The sequence below is a fragment of the Trachypithecus francoisi genome, unplaced genomic scaffold, assembly GCF_009764315.1.
Source record: "Trachypithecus francoisi isolate TF-2019V2 unplaced genomic scaffold, Tfra_2.0 Lachesis_group17, whole genome shotgun sequence".
Classification (NCBI taxonomy): Eukaryota; Metazoa; Chordata; class Mammalia; order Primates; family Cercopithecidae; genus Trachypithecus; species Trachypithecus francoisi.
Genome location: NW_022681462.1, coordinates 103,746,273 through 103,752,719, shown reverse-complemented (window position 1 = coordinate 103,752,719; position 6,447 = coordinate 103,746,273). Strand labels below are relative to the sequence as shown.

The window sequence follows — 6,447 nt, the reverse complement described above, 5'->3', positions numbered from 1 at the left end:
GAAAAACAGAATTGTTGCTGAATGCAACACATGCTTTTATTCCTAGATTAAACAGACCCCTGCATAAAAATGTCATTTGGGAGGCATTTGTTTCCTGTGTTGAATAAGCCCAAGAGAAGTCTCAAGTAGAAAATCAAATGTAGTAAGACTCTTCCAGAATATCGGGTTAAATGCTCTCAGTCATAAGGCTGGTACATTTTGCCATGGGACAACAACAGAGCTCATTAAATAGCTTTTCAGATTCAGTATTACCAAAAATGCTACCAGAGAAAATACAGACTTAGAACACGTATCAAAGCAATGTGGCACTCCGGTGTGTTCTGCTCAAACAGCGAAACTAGGATGAGTCTGCGGCATCCTCTACAAGCATTGGCCCTTGACAGGAAATCACGACACAGGTACCTTCTCGTGACTTTGCCCGACTAGTGGTAACACTGTTCTCTATTTCTAACCACACCCATCCTGCAAACCACTGGCAAGACCTTGAAGTCCAATACCCCAAATCTGAAGTCAGGAAGAGGTTCCTTCCACAAACTCTCTGTGCAGCAGGGTGAAACCTCTAAACATGGGTAAAACACGGGTGACCAGATGCTTGGGGTGAAGATACCTCATCGCTGCTTGAAACCCTGTGATTCTCATAGGAGTAGAGGTTGATGGGGAGAAGGGAGAGGAAGGTAGGGTGAAAGTGAAAGAAACTAGAAGTTTCAGCAAATCTAAGGGGACAAAGCCTGGAGAGTGTCTCGGTAAAAACAGGTCACTGAAACTCCTGACCTATCTCCACACGTCGTAATTTATTCAGAGTAAACTATGGTAACAGAACTCAGGAACATGCCAAGGGGGTGTGTCTGGGTACCTATTAGCACATAGAATCAGGTCTCAAACATTTCCCTAAGGAAAAACATCCTGTTTCATCAGTGCTGAACAAGTGGAGGGATGATTGGAATGAGAGAATTTACAAACAGCAAACCTAAACATGGAACTAACATATTCAGAACACTCAAGCAGTAGAAGAGAAATAAACATCCACTTTAATCAGTTTTAATTGAAGATCTAAAGCTTAGCTGCTGTGGGCACCTTCAGGTAACTGGTCTCAGCCAGTCGGGGTCAAGTCGTCATCCTTTGCCCAGTTTCAGTGAGTGACCACTTTTCCCTAAACACCTGAGGAATGGGAAACAGGAGGTGGGAGCAGGTTTTAGGACATAGGAACTTACTGTTGCAGAACTTTTTCTTGGTTCATCTAAAGACGGGGTTCTTGTCCCATGGCCACGAAAGTTTAGGCTCGCCAGATGGTTTGAAGGCAAGGCCAGAGTCCCAGCTAGAGTGCTTCCCACCTCGCAGCTTGAATCCCAAATTCCACACAGGAAGAGGAGGGACCAGGCTCCTCCCAGCTGCAAAAGGCGCAAACTTCTGTGGCTCCACCCCAGTCCACCTTCCCAGTGTGCAGCAGCCCAGTTGGAGGTTTTCCGGGGGCCCCCTCCCTCACGGCTGTCTCACTATGGCAGTAGCTCTTCCTTCTGATGGCTCTTAAAAGTCGCTTGGGAATTTCTCCAGAACATCCTGCCTGACTTCCACACCCAGAGATCTCATGTGGACTTGGTCTGGGAGAGGGGCCCAGATATTAGCATTTATTTTTAAAGGTCCCGCAGTGATTCTAACCTGTGATTCTAAAAGGATGACTAAGGTTCTTAGTTTGAATCAGCTGGAAGGACTGTGGTGCCTGACTTTTGAATTGCCCTCCTAGCTTAAACACCCGAAGCATGGGTTTATTCTGTTCTCTCAGCGAATACCTGGAGAAAATAATGCTGCAGATGCTATTCTAGATGCTTGGTGTATGTTACAAAGAAAGAAAGAAAGAAGAAAGAAAGAAAACCCCTGCGTCACTAAGCTAACCTTACAGTAGGAGGATTCTGGCAACAAGCAGAAAGCATGGTGTACAGAAGTGTCAAGCAACAAACCCTATTAAAAAGAAAAAGAGGCCGGGCGCGGTGGCTCAAGCCTGTAATCCCAGCACTTTGGGAGGCCGAGACGGGCGGATCACGAGGTCAGGAGATCGAGACCATCCTAGCTAACACGGTGAAACCCCGCCTCTACTAAAAAAAAAATACAAAAAAACTAGCCGGGCGAAATGGCGGGCGCCTGTAGTCCCAGCTACTCAGGAGGCTGAGGCAGGAGAATGGCGTAAACCCGGGAGGCGGAGCTTGCAGTGAGCTGAGATCCGGCCACTGCACTCCAGCCCCGGGGAGAGAGCGAGACTCCGTCTCAAAAAAAAAAAAAAAAAAAGAAAAAGAACAGAGTGACAGGAGTTGAGATTGCAGGAAAAGTGAGAAGCGGAATTTGTTATTAAAATAAGGGGTCATATTAGCCCTCACTAAAAACACATATTTGAGAAAGATCTTGAGGGCAGTAATGAGAAGAAAAGGGTGTTCCAAGGGAACAGCTAGTAGAAATGCCCCAAGATTGGATTTGACAGATGTGCTCACAAAATGAAGAGATGGCGAAGGCTGGGTGTGGTGCCTCAGGCCTGTAATCCCAGCACTTTGGGAGGCTGAGGTGGGTGAATCACAAGAGGTCATGAATTTGGGACCAGCCTGGTCAACATGGCGAAACCTCATCTCTACTAAAAATACAAAGATTAGCCAGGCATGGTGACATATGCCTTTAATCTCAGCTACTCGGGAAGCTGAGGCATGAGAATTGCTTTAACCTGGGAGACGGAGGTGCCAGAGAGCCGAGATTGCACTACTGCCCTCCAGCCTGGGTGATGGAGCAAGACTCTTTCAAAAAATAAAAATAAAATAAATAAACCAGAAATGGCCACTGAGGCTTGTGCAGGATGAATGAGGTAGAAGGCTGCAGGTCGAGGTTGCAAAGGTTAAGGAGGCAGCTTCCTTAAGTGCCCTGCCATTGTGAGGAGCTTGGCTTTCACTTTGAGTGAAACAGGGAGCCAAGAAAGGGTTTTGAGTCACGGAAAGAAAGCACAGACTACTTTATATCTTAAACAAACAAACAAACCAAAAGCACTTTGACTATTATGTTGACTCTTAAGTAGAGAGGACAAATGTGGAAGCAGGAAGATCAGCTAGTAGGTGATTGTTGTTCTCTGGGGGCAAAGCGGGATGGTGGCCTGAACGATTTTCTTAGTAGCACTTAAAAAGCAGAGACATCAATCTATGCTGAGAGATTAACATGGAAAGACAGGGAGGAGGTAAAAAGGATTCTAAGTCGTTTTTTGTTGTTGTTGTTTTGTTTTTAGTCTAACCCAACTAGAAGGATTTCATTATCTTCAACAGAGAGAGAAGGTTACAAGTGAAATGAGTTTGTTTTTTTTGGGGAAGAGCATGAGTTCAGTTTATGTCATGTTGAGTTTAAGATGTTTATGAGACAAGTGAGATGCCAGGTACAGAGTTGTATAGATTGAGGCAAGTTCAGAGAAGAAGTCTGGCATGCAGATGTAAGTGTTCAAGTTAGAAGCATAGAGATAGTATTTAAAGGTATATGAGAGTAGATAACATCAAACATGTGTACACAGAGAAGAGGGCAAAGGGCCCCAAAGTACCCCAGCAATAAGAGAACAGGAAGAAGAGACAGAATCAGCAAAGGTTATGGAGAAAATGTGGTCAATAAGTGAGAAGAAAAATTATGTCCTGCTTCTTCAGTAAGTTGAAGAAAGTGAAGATAATGATGAGGAGGAGGTTTGATTAAAGCTGTCAAATACAGCTAGCAGGTTCAGTAAAATTATAGTGGATCATTGGATTTAGCTATGTGGCGATCTTTGGTTACTCAAGAGAAAAGTTATTCTGTAATTATAGAAAACTGATCTAAAGATAGTTAAGGCAGAATAAGAGAAGGATTGGACATTACAAATATAGGTAATGCTGGTGATTTCTGCTGCTAATGAGAACAAATAGAATGCAGGGAAAGTGAGGTTAAGAAAAAAAAAAGTTTTGACAGAAGGAAGTATTACATGATGTTTTTAAGCCATTGAGAATAAACCATTATTTTAAAAGAAACACTGATAATGCAGGAGAAGGCAGAAAAATTGTCACAGTGATGATTTTGAATAAGCAGGAGTGGATGGGATTTGGTGTACAATTGCAGAGTCTGGTTTTAGATAAGAGTGTAGAAGTTCATCTGTGGTAGCACATAGGAAGCCAGAATATGTCGATAGAGATGTTTGTAGGTTGATGTGATAGGAGCTTGAAGAATTTCCCTTCTGACTGCTTCAGGTTTCTCAGTAAGGAAGACATTAGGCTGAGCATAAGAAGTGGAGAGGAAATGCTAAAGGTTTGTGGAGAAAGGAGACAGTGAGAAATCATAGTCTAGGACAGTGGAAAATTGACTGACCCAGCAATGCGTAGTGGTGTGTGTATGCATCACTGCCCTGCAGCACGAAGGCCCATGGGCATGAACCTCACCTCAGAGCAGGTCACTGCAGTTGCTTGTCTTTCCCCAACATATCAGCTACAAAAATATAGAAATCTGGTCAGCAAAAGTTTGGATTCAACCAGAGTTGTAGTTTTGCCATTAAAGTATGCTGAAGAGAGGAGCAAAGGAGTCAAAAGTGTTTGCAGGAGTTTAGTATAGATTAACCACAAAATGTAAGCTGGGTAGTGAGGAAAGTACAAATATCAAGAGGGTGAGGGGTAGTGACACATTGTAAGATCAATATACAGAAAATCCCAGTGAGGGTAAAGCTTTGTTAGGCTAGAGATAGAAAATGGAGAGAGCTGGGAAAATAGGAAGCATTTATCGAGTCTATGTACGTGAGAACAAATAACCAAGACAGCACTAAGAACAAGCTCTTTCAAAAAGAGGAGTTCTGGACATCTGAAGGCCAAGATGTTAAAAGGATCATCTAAAAACATTTTAAAAAGTGTGAGGGGGCCAGGCACAGTGGCTCACGCCTATAAAATCCCAGCACTTTGGGAGGCTGAGGTGGGCAGATCATGAGATCAAGAGATCGAGACCATCCTGGCCAACATGGTGAAACCCCATCTCTACTAAAAATACAAAAATTAGTTGGGTGTGGTGGCGCTTGCCTGTATAGTCCCAGCTACTCAGGAGTCTGAGGCAGGAGAATCGCTTGAACCTGGGAGGCAGAAGTTGTAATGAGCTGAGATCGCGTCACTGTACTCCAGCCTGGCAACAGAGCGAGACTCCATCTCAAAAAAAAAAGGAAAAAATGAAAAAAGAAATTGTGAGGAATTAAGTCTGTGTAAAACTTGAGAGAATGGGCCATGAGCTAACATTGTCTTAAAATATAGGGCAATAACTCAGTCATTGGAAGAAAGCAGCAACAGGAAAACATAAGATCACGAGCTGGGGATTTTCAGGGAAGAGAAAGAAAGAATGGCCAGAAAATGAAATGAGGGAATAGTTAATAGGCGTTCTACCTCCCCCTAAGCTCAGTGGTAATGATAATTGTAGAGAGAACATGACCACCGCTTGAGACATCTGCAGGGGAGGCAGTTTGTTCAGGTGGGAGGAACAAGAGTGTGCATCACAGTCTAGATGGATGTTGGGACCTAGATTACTTTCCTGCAGCTGCCGACCCAGAGTCCGCAAACTGAGTTGCTTTAAACAATGCAAATGGTGCTCGTTTCCACAGCACGAATGCTAAAATTGGAATGACATAAAGAAGATTAGCACGGCCCCTCCACAAGGATGACATGCAAATCCATGAGGTATTCCAGAAGAATGCAAATGTATCCCCACAGTTCTGGAGGCAAGAAGTCTGAGATCAGGGTGTTGGTAGGGCCATGTGCTCACTGAAGGCTGTAGAGGTAGATCATTGCTTACTTCTCTCTTCGCTTCTGGTGGTTTCCAGCTTCTTGCTGTCCTTGGCTTGAAGATGCATCTCTCCAGTCTTTGCCTGTCATCACATGACATTCTTCCTGTGTCTCTTCTCCTTTTCTAATAAGGACACCAGTCATATTGAACTTATGGCCCACCTTACTTCATTACGAACTCATCTTGATTATATCTGCAAAGATGCTATTTCAAAATAAGGTCATTTCACAGGTACTGGGGCTAGGACTTGAAGGTATCTTCTTTTGAGGAGTACAGTTCACTCCACAACAGGATTAGGAGTGAATTGCAAGCCCAGTAGGAACAGTCTCACAATGAACAGAGAAAATCTTCCCAACTCTTCGTTTCTTGTGTTACTGGTTCCAAGGTATCCGTTTCTCCTGGGACTCTCTCATTCAACATATGAGCATTTCAGTGCCAAGAGCTGAAAGTGGCTCAGAGAAAAGAAGCGCAAGGTGCTGCCCCCACAGACTCTGCCCAGGAGGTCTCATTCTTCTTCATGGACTCTGAGTGAGACCTGCTGCCTCTGGGACCCCCTGTCCCTGGAACGTCTCTTGGTCCTTCCTTATTGTGTATTTTCTACATTACCCACATTGTGTAACTCAATCTGTGTATTAGTCCATTTTCATACTGCTATAA

General features: G+C 43.9%; 1 non-coding gene across 1 annotated transcript; it reads left to right on the top strand.

The window, feature by feature from the left end:
• The first annotated feature begins 5,592 nt into the window (after positions 1-5,592).
• LOC117063091 lies at positions 5,593-5,699 on the top strand. The gene has a single exon (XR_004428719.1). It is a non-coding gene; the product is annotated as a U6 spliceosomal RNA (small nuclear RNA).
• The last annotated feature ends 748 nt before the right edge of the window (positions 5,700-6,447 follow it).